Raw genomic sequence first — 14,525 nt, forward strand, 5'->3', positions numbered from 1 at the left:
TTTTATTTTTGAAAAACGCAAGTGAGAACTGTACTACAATAAATCATACCAGTTTTATACACACTTGTTTTGCTCATAACTGCTTCACAAGATTCTACCAATCAAATGTTGCATGAGCAGAAGTCAGCAAATCACAAGTCTGGTTCCAACAACAAAGCAAACAAATCTGTGGTTTTCAGCTTTTCATGTTTCATGAAAGCGTGCTAAACTTGAATTAATTGCTCACCTGGAAGTGACATTAAGAGGCATTCTCATGTCAAAAGTCGTTTCCTGGATGAGTGCCAAAACGAACATGACTGATATCTGTACTTCATATTTGCTGTTGAGCTCGTTTCAATGACAGCGCGTTTGGCTCCCTCTAGTGGCCGTTACGATGACTGCACCTCCCTCCCAACCGATATTGGGGACAGGACCGCGCCGGTCTCTCGCTCTCAACCTCTCTTCGCGTCAGTTTCTTCCTCAGCTCCTCTCCCGAGCGGCCGGCGGCGCGGTACTGGAGCAGATGTGAGCGTCGTTGTGCGGGACGACACCGACCCACGCACGAGGCTCTCCCTCCGCGCAAGGTAAGGCTAGCGAGCGGCATGTGGTTGGACACATTTTGGATTTCCAGGGAATATTGACAGCTCGAACGCTGCTGGTTTGTGGTGGCCGCGTTGTTTACATGTCAGTGCCCCTCCGCAATGCAGACTGATCAAATCGTGGGGTGTTGGGGGACAGTGCTGTGGTGGCACATGCCGCGGGGGTGCTGCTTTTCCAATTGTGTGTGTGTGTGTGTGTGTGCGCGTGTGGATGGCACGGTGGTGCTGATGATGCACGCATATGCTTGTGTGCATCCGAGGTAGTGACGTGTGTTACTATGCACACAACACACCTTGCTTTTAAGTAGCCTCCCTCCGATTGGACCATATTAGCATGTCGAGCCACCAACTACAGTGAAAATGAATGCACAACTCTCTCTTTTGAAAAGGGGCATCATGTGAGGTAGCGGCTCAAGGAAGGTTTGCAGGTGAAGGTGTCAATGGGCGCGTCCTGCGCAGTGATTTTGATGGTGTTAGGTTACAATTGCCGAATCAAATGAGAAATCTGTTGGTAATATTTGCTTGTTATGAGTGTCCGGGTGGTTTTAATGAAACAAAATATGGAGTGGCTAATTTTTTTGTCACTCATATTGCGACGCAAGGAAACCAAAATAATAAGGAACAGTTCTGACGGCCCAAGCGTGAAAAATGCTCTTAAAACAGATGACTAAGTCAGCCTACCCTCTCCATCATACTTGGTGAAAGAAGGATTGATCCCTCTCCAAAGTAGGTTAAACTCCCGCATGCGAACGTCTCTTTGAAATTTCAACTGCGGGCGCGTTGAATTTTGTAATAAGTTTGCTCGCCTGCCGACAATGCTCGCACGCATGCCTGCGCACTGGCTGCAGGCTCCCGATGCATTATGAGGACGCGGCTCTTCTCATCCTCTTTTACTGTCACAACAAATGACTCAACACAAGCGATCTTTTTAAAGGCCCCCGCTGCATCTGTCGTGTGGTGCGGCCGTCTCGCATTCAACGGCGCATCGCCACAAGGGTGGCGGGATTGGCTTTTTACTTGACACGAAGACATGTCCTTCCTTGCACTAGAAACCTTTTTTTTTCTTTTTTTTTTTTTTTAAATCTTGAGGTCAATGCAGTTCTGTCATTTTCATGCTTCTGTACTTAGCAGCAGACATCTGGATCTTTGCTATGCCGGAAAGTGGACTTCCATTTGCAGTCAATTCAATTCCATGAAAATGTTCAACTTGGTGTTTTTTTGTTTTTTTTGGAGTGTTCTTTTTGCTTTGCTTCTCCTTTCTTTTTTGCTGTTTCCTCTTTCTTCCAAGGAATGGGCCTCAAAATCTATCCTTAAAAAAAATAGGAGGTGAGAGAGCTTGGTTGATGCTGAGACATTTTGTCTCATCTCACTTGAGTTTTGTTTGGATAGTGGAGTTGTGTTTATTTATTTTTTTTTGGGAGCACGTTTTGCCTCCAAACCTAAAATTGAATTGAGTTGTTTGCCCGTCCACCGCTGCCAGCCAGTGGACCCCATCGAAATTTGATTGGAACTCCTCAACGGAACCCAGAAAGCGCTGCTGACACTGAGCAGGGAGAAACGGCCATGTCGAAGTGTAGCTTGATTGCGCCAACTGTCCTGAGTGCTTGTACAAATGTCTTCTTCTGTCCTTGGTACTCATGTTCACGCCCCTCGCCCCTTTTTTTTTAACTGGCACTGCAGTTGACAAATGAACAATCAACAGCGAGATGCACTAATGGTACAATTGTGAGGCGGAGACACAACATGACGTCTTTGGCTGCAGACAGACAGACTGAGTGACTAACAGCGTGCTCCTCTGTTCATGCCCGAGGAGGAGAAAGTCCCCGTTTGCACTTTATCCCGGCAGCTTTTTGCATGCATACAGTACGACTGCTGAATAGACTGTGTGAGTTAAGTCATTAAAAATGAATCCATGGGTAGATCCCTTTTTATGTAAATCCACCTCATCCATCTTAAGCGGTTATTCTGCGAACGATATACAGTATTGTCACAGAGAAAACTCTGATACAAAGTGCTGATTTTGTGTTTTTGTTGGCCACTGTACTCCCCCCCCCCCTCAATAAGCGGGTGGGAGGATTGCTTTTAACGCCAGATTTTATGATTACTTATGCAGTCACACTGAGTCAAAGCTGCTCAGCTCGAACCTGATTGAGCTCATCTGTAGTCTAATTCTTGAGCCGATGTTTTTACGATAAACCTCGATAAATGTGTGTTTTAGTGTGGTTCAAACTTTAAACAAAAAACAAGCACATGGTGGAAAGTATTTATAGCTCTGCTGCAGCTATTCTATTTATAGGTTTAAAGCTGCTTGACAAATACATTTTTAACGTTGACATGGCGATCGTTAAACTTTTTGAACACCATGTCCATTCATAATGACATGTTTTAATTAATGGGCCCTTTTAGAAGCATTCAAATACGCACTTACGAAACGCACCCACTGATGTATAAAATCCTGTAAAGGCAAGCAAATGTACCAGGAATTAAAGAGTGAGCCAAACGGTCGGCACTGGTCAAGAACTAACTTGATATATTTCAGGAGATCGGAGCCAAGCCTTTCTCAATGAAGTGTTAAAAAGCAAAATCTTCAGGTTTAAACTTATATCCAACTGTCAGCCCAGACAAAGTGGACAGATCATCAAAAGATGGTTCCAAAAAAGGAACTGAGTATTTTAGAGTACACGACAATGTTGATGGGTGTGTTGGTGAACATTGAGAATTCGGTATTAGATGAATTTGTTCTGGAGCGAAAATGGTTAACTTCATGTAGAATTCAGGTTGAACTTCACTTAAAATTAAAAAAAACAAAAAAAACAAGGGGCCTTAAGACGGTGTCCAGTGGAACGCCATCATCAGGACTGGTGACTTGGATTGTCTTTCGAATGTATCAAGTCTGACGGGTACTGGACAAAAAATAAAAAATAAATTTCAGCTTTAAAGCTGTAAAGACGCAGTGTCACTGATTTTTAAAAATATTTTTTTTTCCTGCTTCTCAGACTCTGTACTCACAAGACCAAAGGTAAAGGCAAGCATTTTTGTTACATCATCCACATAGAATGACACGGACTTGAATCAAAGAAAATGTCTCCATTTGCCTTTACTCTCGATTGCTGCGCTCTTGTTGTTGGCTTCGATTTTTTTTTTTAAAGTGTGTCTAAATATCAGCCGGAATCTGATCTGAATTACTGGTATGTTTTACATAATCACATAATTGCAAATTCCTGAAAGCTGAATCGGACTACATTTTTAGCTTGCAGTGTGTTCTCACACTAGTCATGTTTATGCTGCTTTTGAAGCACCGTCAGATTTGTTACGTTCTCTGCACAGTCAAACAAATGTGGACGTTGTTTTGCTCCACTGAAGAGGAAATGCCTTATTATTGTGCAACAGCAAACCAGTCAGTAATTTAGGCTGCGAATTTGATCTGCTGTGTTCCAATGCGGTCAAGATAGAAATGACATTTCCGCCCACACATTTTTTGGTCTTTAAAAAAATTAGAATTCAAATGGGTTTTTAAGATACAGATTGTCCGAAAATTCACGAAACAATTCAATTTTTCGATTTCATTGCTTGTTCTGTGACATTCTGACAGACATGAGGCCATTGGACAGCTTGGGCTTTGCGGGTTTTGTCAGTACTTTTTATTCTCTTGATTATGTAAAACCTATCACAGATTCAGATATGGCTCACACAGATTGTGAGTTGGAACCAGACTTGTTACATCCATCCATCCATCCATCTTCTACCGCTTATCCGGGGCCGGGTCGCGGGGGCAAAAGCTTTAGCAGGGAAGCCCAGACTTCCCTCTCCCCAGCTACTTCTTCCAGCTCTCCCCGGGGGATCCCGAGGCGTTCCCAGGCCAGCTGGGTGACATAGTCTCTCCAGCGTGTCCTGGGTCTTCCTCGGGGTCTCCTCCCGGTGGGACATGCCCGGAACACCTCACCAGGGAGGCGCTCAGGAGGCATCCGAATCAGATGCCCAAGCCACCTCATCTGGCTCCTCTCGATGTGGAGGAGAAGCGGCTCGACTCGGAGCCCCTCCCGGATGACCGAGCTTCTCACCTTATCTCTAAGGGAGAGCCCGGACACCCTGCGGAGAAAACTCATTTCGGCCGCTTGTATCCGGGATCTCGTTCTTTCCGGTCGATCTACGTTCCAACCCTCATCTATGGTCACGAGACTTGTTACAAAAAGAGTTGGGTTTTTTTTTTGGCCATGTCTCCTTAACCCTAATATTATGTTGAAAAAAAATCACGTTGATTATGCTGTGGGTCATTTTGAACCGCACTGTAAAAATCCACACAAAATAGTCAAAAAACAGGTTACACCAGTAACATCTTTGTATAATGTTACGACATGTCAATGACCAATCTAGTCCGCCACTGAGCAATCAGCAGTGGTTTATGTCACTGATAATCAATTGGCTTGTCACAATGGAGGAGAATTGGAGCTGTACCTGGTTTTGTCACTGGAAAAGGATCAATAGTAATTATTTGTGGGCAAGTATCAAGCACATGGAAAAGGGCACTCCGGAAGTCATCTCACAAAGCTGCGTCGACGATTAAAGCGTAAGACATCATTTACACATAAACGCCGTTATTTAGCCTCATTTGAAAGATTAGATCACCGCTGCATCCTTCAGCGTTCATATTGTCAATAATCTGCAGCATTGTTTTCCATTTAATCCTCTTCACTTGGCGCTCATTGCGGGATTGTTGAAGCTTTTGTTTGGATGCTCGCCTCACTATATCTATCTATATACAGTGTAGATATATTTTTTTCTTTTTTTTTGTGCCTGGGAGAGAGAACATGACGGATGAGGGTGTTCTGGGTTGCCCAATTAGATAGAGAAGCTTGATTGGGGCCGGGCCACTCCCAGGGCCTTTGAACGCGGCCTGTTGCTATGGTGCTAAGAGCATGTGTGCCAGACAGGAGCACAAAACGTCTTGCTGCTTGATCAGCATTCAAGACTGCCCGGCATAAATAATGCGTCCTATTATTTCTTGTTTGTACCAAACATGAACCCGTTTGTTTCTACCGGAGTGATTTAAGACAGATGAGCCTTCTTGATTTCCAAGCATCCGAAACTCGATTTGTGGAAGGACTAAAGGGAATCTGAGTCTAATCAGAAATGTCTTTGGTGAAAAGCGCTCGCGTTCTTTATACCGGCTGACCCCGAACCCTCAGGCGACGGATATTTACGTGTGAGAATTTGCGGATGCAGGGCAGATGGAGGACGTGGCCCGAAAAGGCCAAGACTTCCTGCTGGCACGTGAAGCGCATGCCGAGGAGGCTGACCTCCTGGGAAGCTTCGTCATACATTTTAGAAGCATTCTATTTTCCCTTTCTTGGGACAGCAGGACGGCTAAATTGTTTGTGGATCAATAGTTTAGCGTTCTCGTGGTCCAACAGAGTGAGCAAAGTGCATTGAAAGCTGAGAAATCCCATTACGCGTCGCAGGGCGCTTAGGGCCTGAGCAAGTGCTGGTGCTCTGCGCATGACTTGTTGGTTTACCTGCATTGTCTCAACCGGGACCACCCAGTGCACGTCTAATATTCACCATCAAAGATGGCTTTTCTTTGAATCATTTCACAATTCACTCAGAGATTGAATCGGATTAAAAAATCAAGTTGATGGTACACTGGCAGGTAAAAGGAAAGTAGTATCACGGCCATCGTCTCGGCAACCAGATAAAATGGTCTCCACTGTTGGATAATATTGGTGGGCAAGCTTGAGCTTGACCCTCTCCCAGAGGTGGGCTATCACATTTTAGATTGTTTCCACAATTACGCTTTTCCAAGAAAACATAAGTGCTAAAGCCGTCATACCTACTTTGCTCCGAGATATAACTGTTAGCAAGAAGGAAAAATGTTTACTATGAACATTAAACTGTTAGCATGAGGGCCATAATCGTTTCACTACTTGAAGGATATTCAAACAAATTATTTTCGTGTTTATCACGAACATGTTGTGGTTTCTTTTGCTTCAGCTTTAGCACTTCTCTGACTTCAGTCAGAGAAGTGCTAAAGCCGTCATATCTACGTTGCTCCAAGCTATAACTGTTAGCAATGAGGAAAAATGTTTACTATAAACACTAAACTATTAGCATGAGGGCCTCAATCGTTTCACTACTTGAAAGATATTCAAACAAATTCTTTTTGTGTTAATCACAAACAAGCCATGGTGTCTTTTGCTTCTAATAATATCATTTGTATCATATATCACATTCCCGTACTTTAACAGTTCTCAACAACTGATGGAGCGTAGCGCTCTTTACGGTGGGTCGATCCTCACCGCTAACTTTAGCGTAAAGTGCGCTCACTCTTCTATGCGCTGTAATTTCCGGAACACTCTGCTCGCTCAAGGATTTTCACTCTCTGGATCCATCTGAAGTTAAAACGCTGTGTCATGTTGATTGTAAGCTAACGCTGCCGCTTATGAGTGATTCAAAAGTTGTTTTTATTCTCAGTCTGGCTCTCTGCCTCTGTCAACAGGGACGAACAGAGAAAGGAAAGGGAGTTTGGTGGCGGGGGAATGCAACAAAACATTTGGAGCTCTTCCTTCATTCTTTGAATGAGTGAAACCAGAAAATAAAAGCCATGGCTGTTCTCTCTGCTGTGGGCAACCGATGTCCTTCCCTGGCGCTAACGCTGTTCCGTGTTTGTTTGTTTTTTTGGGGGGGGGGGAGTGGTGGTTCTAGTCAGCCTCAGAGTTTCTGGCCCCTTTCGGATGGATCCCCAAGCAAAGAGAGCATTTACTGTGGCCCTTATTGAGCATTCGTTTTTGGGCAGAGTGAGACAAACGTGTTGGGTTTCCCTTCGGATCCTCTCAAAAGCTCTCAAATGACCGCCTTTGCCGCATGTCGAATGGTTGCTTGCAAAGAAGAAAAGCCTAAGTAGCCCTCTTGATTGAGGGAAGTCTTTGTCGCAGCCCTCGCTCTTCAACTGGCAGGTCAACACGACGCTGTTTAGCTTGCGTGGCGCCGTCGCCGGTGATGTAACCACCCACGTCCTGTTTTCGGGACAATACATCAGAACTAATAGCTTGTGTCAAACCCCCCCAAAATTTTCCCACACAAAAGTTGATATTTTCAGTCACAAGGATCATCCTTCAGCATCCCGCTCAGATGGATGGACAGACCTCCTCTGATTGACTTATTCATGAGTCTCGTGGACTAATTGTGCTCCAATGTTTTTTTTCCTCTTTCCCCTGGCTATCACTTTGCCACTAGAGGCTTTTGTTGCAATCTGCTAATTCATGCTGCCAACATTACCGCCTCACAGTTTTACTAAGCAACAGCGCATTTTGCCCATGGGCAGACGGGTTCATGAAAAGCATCCTGTTCTTGATTATTGAGCTCAGTTTTTGTTATTTGAGTTGTAAGCGGGCCAATAGTTGGAGTGATAAGCTCATGAGGTGTTGGGGTTCGGGTCGTAAGTTAAAGGTCGAGTCTTTAGTGCGTTGAGCTCACAGTGCGGAGGTTGTGGGTTCAATCCCGGCTCTAGCCTTCCTGTGTGGAGTTTGCATCTTCTCCTCGTGCCTGTGTGGGTTTTCTCCGGGTACTCCGGTTTCCTCCCACATTCCAAAAACATGCATGGCAGGCTGATTGAAATCTCTAAATTGTCCCTAGGTGTGAGTGTGAGCACGGCTGGTTGGTCGTTTCTGTGTGCCCTGCGATTGGCTGGCACCCGGTTCAGGGTGTACTCCGCCGACGGCTGCGATCGGCTCCAACACGCCCTTGTAAGGATAAGCGGATCAGAAAATGGATGGATAGATGAATTGAAGAATGTCTCTTGCTCTCATATTTCCTCACCTCTACAGTATGATCAGCATTCAACAGGTTTCTTAGCTTTTGAATAGTTGTAGGTGGCTCATGAGATGCCACAGAACACAACGCTTCCTGTAATGCTACGGACCACCTCAAAGTTGTCACACCTGATAACGTTTAGTTGCGCGCGCCTTGTTTTACGACAGCTGCCGAGATATCTCATCCCTACAGTGACTCCTGAGGCAAACGCTTTGAATTTAAATAGCTCAGAGTACACGGTAATAACAACCTGTGACCTTTGTCTTTCTCGTCAGAAGTTGATGGTTCGGGATTAAGTTGCTAGTTAAGTTGTTCGGGACATTCACAAATTTGAATGTCATTGTTGTTCACATTAATGCTTGTCTTGACTAAATGAGGAGCCAGGAATAGTCGATTTCTTTTTTTTTTCTGTGAGAAAGAAACGATCTCGCCCCAAAGTCTGAAACTGTTCCAATCACCGGCTATTGGACTCGTCAATCAAAGAACAAATCTTGCAAACAAACATGTCTACCATTTGGTACACCCGGAAAGCGAATGAGTTGTATGGAAATAATAATGCTAATTTCAGACACCATAAATTAACATTTTGGCAATATTTTAGTCCAGATAAAGTGTTGGCAGGATTACACAAAGCCTACTTAATCAGGCTTGGAGGATGGGCTAAGGATGAAGCCATTCAATTTGGATGCAGCTCAGGCTTATGTGAATTAATTTAACATGGTAGGGGAAGGCCATTTTCACATTTTCTGGAAAAGCATAAAATGAAAAAAAATCTGTCTTTGAAACCAACTACCTTAAAGGTACGCTGACATTATGGATGTCATTGCATAGCATACAATGAAAATTGGGTGATTCTGATTCATATTTTACAATGGTAGTGTCTATTTACTTCTCGGTAACTTTTGCATTTTTTTCCCTACAAAAAGAGAAAAACAACCTGCAAATGAGCCATCAGCTGCCGCGCTTGAAGCGAGAAATTTAGCAGCAGACCTCATACATTCCGCACACAAATGAGACATGTTCTTGCATTCGGATTTTTAAAATGTCAAATTCTGTAGTCAAATTAGCTGTAGCTAACTAGCTAGTTAGAGCTAGCATAGGCGGATATTATGGAGTACTTTTCGGCATTTGGTTCACTAATACAAATAAACGATTTACTTTAAGTGATTTTTTTTTCTTTTTGGTCAGACTCAACTTAATAAATGATGTAGTAACAGCTAATCCACCACTTGAGTGCTAACTGTAGCGACTCTTCGCTGTACATTGTAGCCTATGTGTGGGCCCTTGAAATGTGTCAGTGTTACAGTGCCTACGGTAGCCAGATGGATTATTGAATGAAGAACGTACACTGGCAGGGACTACTGGAAAGGGCATCCAGAGGTGAATATGACTCGGACTCTCTCTCTCTCACACACACACACACACGCACACACACTGGTTCCAGACAGAGTGAAGGCCACAGCATCACAGATGAACACATACAACAGCCTTCTCAAAGACACACACATGAATACACAATAGATGGAAAGGGGCAAAGCCCATGCCTCTGCTAATTCTCCTGTTACCGAGGACAACAACAGTGAGTGAAAGGTTGTTTCGTGCCCCTCAGCGCTCCACCCGAGGCAGACCTATCGGGGGTTGTCCTTTTGCGACTAAAGGAAGCGCCATTGAGATTTTATTGTGGCATTTTGTATTACTTTGATGTTTTATATTAGTGGTTCTCAAGTGACACTGGCGGTGTGTGTTCAGTTTCCAGAGACTGTGAATGGTTGCCTGTCTCTATATGTGCCCTGAGATTAACTGGCGACCAGTTTAAGGTGTAGTCCGCCTTTGACCCTTGACCACAATAAGCACAACAAAAAATGGACAGATGGAGTTTTATGTCGATCAGAATGAAGGGTACAGCGTTCCATAGCTGACATCATGCTATTTTTTTTCCATAGAAAACGATTTGAGACTTAAGCTGTGTACACACATACACACACACAAACTTTTTTTTTTAATGTTAGAGATCCCACACATGACACGGAAAAAAAAACATTTGCATGTTGTTACTGCTCCCAAAGCCCAAATTTACAGGAGTTGGCAGCAGTGAGTGCTTTCTTTTGTGGCATTTCCTTTAAGACACAATTTTAATCAGCAATTCCAACAGGCCGATCACTGACGAGTACAGTTTCAACTTTGTTTCGGTATTGTCTCCCCTAATGAAAACCTTTTCAGGCTCTTGCTTCTGCTGACCCGACGTGAATACGCATGTCGCCGCATAAAAGCTGCGAGTCACAACTGAGAGTGTAAAGGAGTCAGCGGAGCCACAGAGGAGGCCTTTATCTGCTGCACTTTCAATTCAGGAGGATGCGTCTGAGCCTTTAAACTCCTTAGCGCCCCAAAGTTGCGCCGAAGAAATGTCTGCGAGACAAATCTCCATCTGTAAAACCTTGCAAAACGCACCAATCTGTCGGCAGCGTCACTCGATGTTAATCGCGTCTACCTAATGACTCGGTGATGATGGCGTGTTTATATTCCTGCCCAATATGCAATTACAATATGACATCCTTTGGGGATCATTAGGCTGTAGAGTGGGCGGTATGTTAGTAAACGCATTGGCGGGTTTTTAAAATTCAACATGGAAGAAAAGGTCTACTTTGTATCAAAAACCGTGACGATACAGACACGTATAGAGTATCCTGACCAACTGGAAGATTTCCTCTGGGATACACTAATGGCATATAAACATTGCATTGCTGTTCTGTTTTATCAGATTTTTTTCCATATTATTCCCTCCCCAAAAATCTGATTTACCAACTCTCCTTTCAGCCTCCTGCAAACGATTAAGATTGTGAATTGTTGGAAACGCATTATGCCTCCGTTTCTAAATCAATTACACTCGCGCATCGTTTCCTGGATATGTATGTCAATATAAAAGGGTGTGTCCAATTTTGTAAAACAAGTCTCTCCTTCTCTCGACTATACCGATGCACGAGGCTTAAAGTGATTAGTGCAGGCTACTGATTGGCAGCCGTCAGCACAGCTGTTGCTGTCTCCTCAGTAAGAGCATCCTGTCTGGCTGCGGAGTTGCTCTTTATAGTTGCTCCCCGGTCGTTAGAACCTCACTTGCTGGGGAATGCAATCTTTCCATCTTTGGATCCAACATCCACCGGTCCTCATATATGCACGTCGAGGCTCTCTTTTGCATAGCTCAGACCTCAATACCAATATTGACCTGCGAGGGGCAGAATGGTGCCATATGCCATCCTCACCGGCGGAAATGATAAAGAAGAAAAAGTAGTAGTACTCAACTAAATAGCTTCAGACCACTTCCTGATATGTCTGTGGCTCAGTCAAATTTGATTTTGCCGTCGCAAATATTGAACAGATTTAAAATGTACACTTGTTGGCCTGTTCGTCCGTTTGCCTTGCAGATCAGGAAGGAGGACTCTTTCTAAATCGACCCCCACACCAAAGGATAATTGTTCATGATAATCCTTTGGAGATCTCTGACAATTGGCTGACTTTGATCGAAATTGAGGGGAAAAAATGCTAAAATGGCCCGAATATTGTTATGGGGGGCGAGTCAGCCTCCGCATACATCATTCAGCCAATCACAACCACAACCACAGTGAGTAGCAACATCAAGATCTTCGGCACAGACAGATTTGCTTTTGTGTGCAGCAGTTGCGGCCTTTAATGCCCAATGTCATTATTAGCATTTGCATTCTATGTCGGCGAGCATATTTGTGTGAGCGACTGACCCAACTGGCCACTGTGCTGTGACCCTGTTGGCTAATGAGGTGTCACAACTGTTTTTTTTTCCTTCATTACAGAAAAAAAATCATAACAGCCATACCCTAAGGCTGTTATTGCCAGAAGGCCGAAGAGAGAATTCTCATTTTTATTTCTGTAGAATGCCTGCTTGGGTGTCTCTTGAATGTGGAGAGATTTGAGCTGATGAAGGACAAAGGTGTCATTTTGCTCAATCGCAGGTTGATACCGGTTGTGTTAAAGAGCCAATACAACTATGAATGATCCCGATTTCAATGTCAAATGCTTGGAAGATGTGTAAACATACTGTTCCTAATGTGACACAGTTGATATGTTGTAGATTCCCTGCCCCAAATTGTATTATGATCATAAGTGGACTACTTTCCAGGTAGGAGAAGCGACAGTAAAACAGGCCAAAATACAGATGTCAAGAAATGTTGTAGGGTGAGAGACTAGTTACATATCAGGTGATCACAGTGAGGTCTAACCAAATACAAGAGTGTCATCTTAAGATATGAACATTTCTACAAAGGGTACGATACTCTTTCCAGACAATCTGACCATTTTTTCCTCCCTTGACAACAGCCATCTCCTGACACTGCCGCTAAGATGTTGAACAATTGTTTCATAATGAGTCTGCTTATGATAGAACCTTGGCTCAATGCACAGCTTCATGAATAGCACATTTATCGAGAAATATAACTGCTTTGTTATTTTTTTCTTGGCAATCCCACATAGCAACAGGCAGAACAACCACAGTCTGTTCCATTCGAATCAGTTGTAGCTGACATGAGATACACAGTTAGCCCGCATATCCAATTTTGGGGGCTATTGTGCGCCGTGAGATTTTGCCGATATGAGATATCTTGACATATTTCCTCTTGTCTCTTTGCGCTTCTTGCACAAGCTATACATTGTATGTTTTTTTTTTTTTTTTTGCTCAGCGGGTATGAACATTGCCCTATTTAAAGACACCATACATTGGCGCTTGAGACACGATGAAGGGCTGCTGACCCCTCCACTGAGGGTGCCCCCCAACTGCTTTGAAGGTTTTTTTTTTTTTTTTTGCTTTTCTAAACCCACAACAAATCGCCAACGTTGTTGTGCTCGGATGCTCCGGGCCATCGGCCATTGTTCATTTCAGTCCTAAAAAGAGCAGTGTGGGTCGCTCAGGCTCTTTAATGGCCAGCGGTGACATATATATTGACCTATAAAACGCCAATGCACGATGTGCAGCTAAAGATTAGCTCATGGAAGCAACTTTTGGTTTTGTAGTTCTTCAGATAAGGACTTGCCTAATGTGCATCAGGAGGTCATTAAAAAGTTTGGGACCAACATCAGAACGAGCCGTATCCCCTCTAAGCTTCGCCTTAGACTTCAGTACCTCAAGAAGCAGCTCCGGTCAGCTGCGTAAGGGTGGAGCAGCTCAGAAAGTTAACGTGGGTCGAGACAGCGTTAAAATATGAAAATAAATAGCTAAATTAAAATACCTCTTGCGTGTTCCAGTTCAAAGGTGAGTGGCAGTATTTTGATGCAACTGGAAACGTTTGAGAGAGGGCCAGCTGGCTCCAAAGTAAAATATCTTACAGTTGTCTAGCCAAAATGAGAAGGTGGATGGATGGCTTCATGAATGTTGTCTTGAAAGAGATGCAGGTGAAGCGTTGGCATCGAACTCCCAAAGGGGGAGGGAGGCAAGTCATGCAGAAAATCTGCTCTGACTCCTGAACCTTATCTCTGCCTTAATGACTCAAGCATAGGAATCGATACAGCTGGACCGGCTCCACAGGCGGAAGGTCCACTTGCAGGAAGTGGATATCTTCAGAACATCCATTATGGATGAGGGAAGGAAAACTGAAGGGCACTGTTTCAAGTTTTATGGAGAGCTGTCACTCCAGAGGCAACGAGGAGATATTATCTGCACCGTACATGGAAAATGACTACTTCAATGAGTACAGACTGCCCAGTGACTGAAAAGGCACCCAACAATGGGATAGTTTCCGAAACGATTCAACCATAACTTGTATGCAGTTTTGATGGCTCCCGTTCTGCCCGCAAAGTTTCGTAATGACTGTTTATGACTCTTGAATGATGCCTGTGTTTCGCGGATGAGGACAGCTGTACCAAATTGTGAATCAGACTTTTTTTTTAAATTGCAGCTATCCATTAATAAAGTAAAAAATAACTTATTGAAATCATATACAGTATTTAAAAATAATCATAAATGTGTTTTTAGCCTGGCCGGATAAATAGTATATCATTGATGATGAGAAAAGTTGTTCATATAAGTTGTCAGATTTGGTGATGTATTTCTGGACTGCAGGTAAAACTAATCTTTGCTTCTCGTCAATGCAATATATAGAACCAAGGTGGGGGGGAGGGGGG

The 14,525-nt window shown here is 43.8% G+C and overlaps 1 protein-coding gene across 1 annotated transcript in view; it reads left to right on the forward strand.

Moving 5' to 3' along the window:
- The first annotated feature begins 395 nt into the window (after positions 1-395).
- Positions 396-14,525, forward strand: part of cntn1a (contactin 1a) — a 52,020-nt gene continuing 37,890 nt past the window's right edge. Inside the window, exon 1 of the mRNA XM_052060685.1 lies at positions 396-563. The gene's annotated coding sequence lies outside the window, so the exon portion shown is untranslated. The remainder of the gene's footprint in view (positions 564-14,525) is intronic.

This window comes from Hippocampus zosterae, chromosome 3 (assembly GCF_025434085.1).
Source record: "Hippocampus zosterae strain Florida chromosome 3, ASM2543408v3, whole genome shotgun sequence".
Classification (NCBI taxonomy): domain Eukaryota; kingdom Metazoa; phylum Chordata; class Actinopteri; order Syngnathiformes; family Syngnathidae; genus Hippocampus; species Hippocampus zosterae.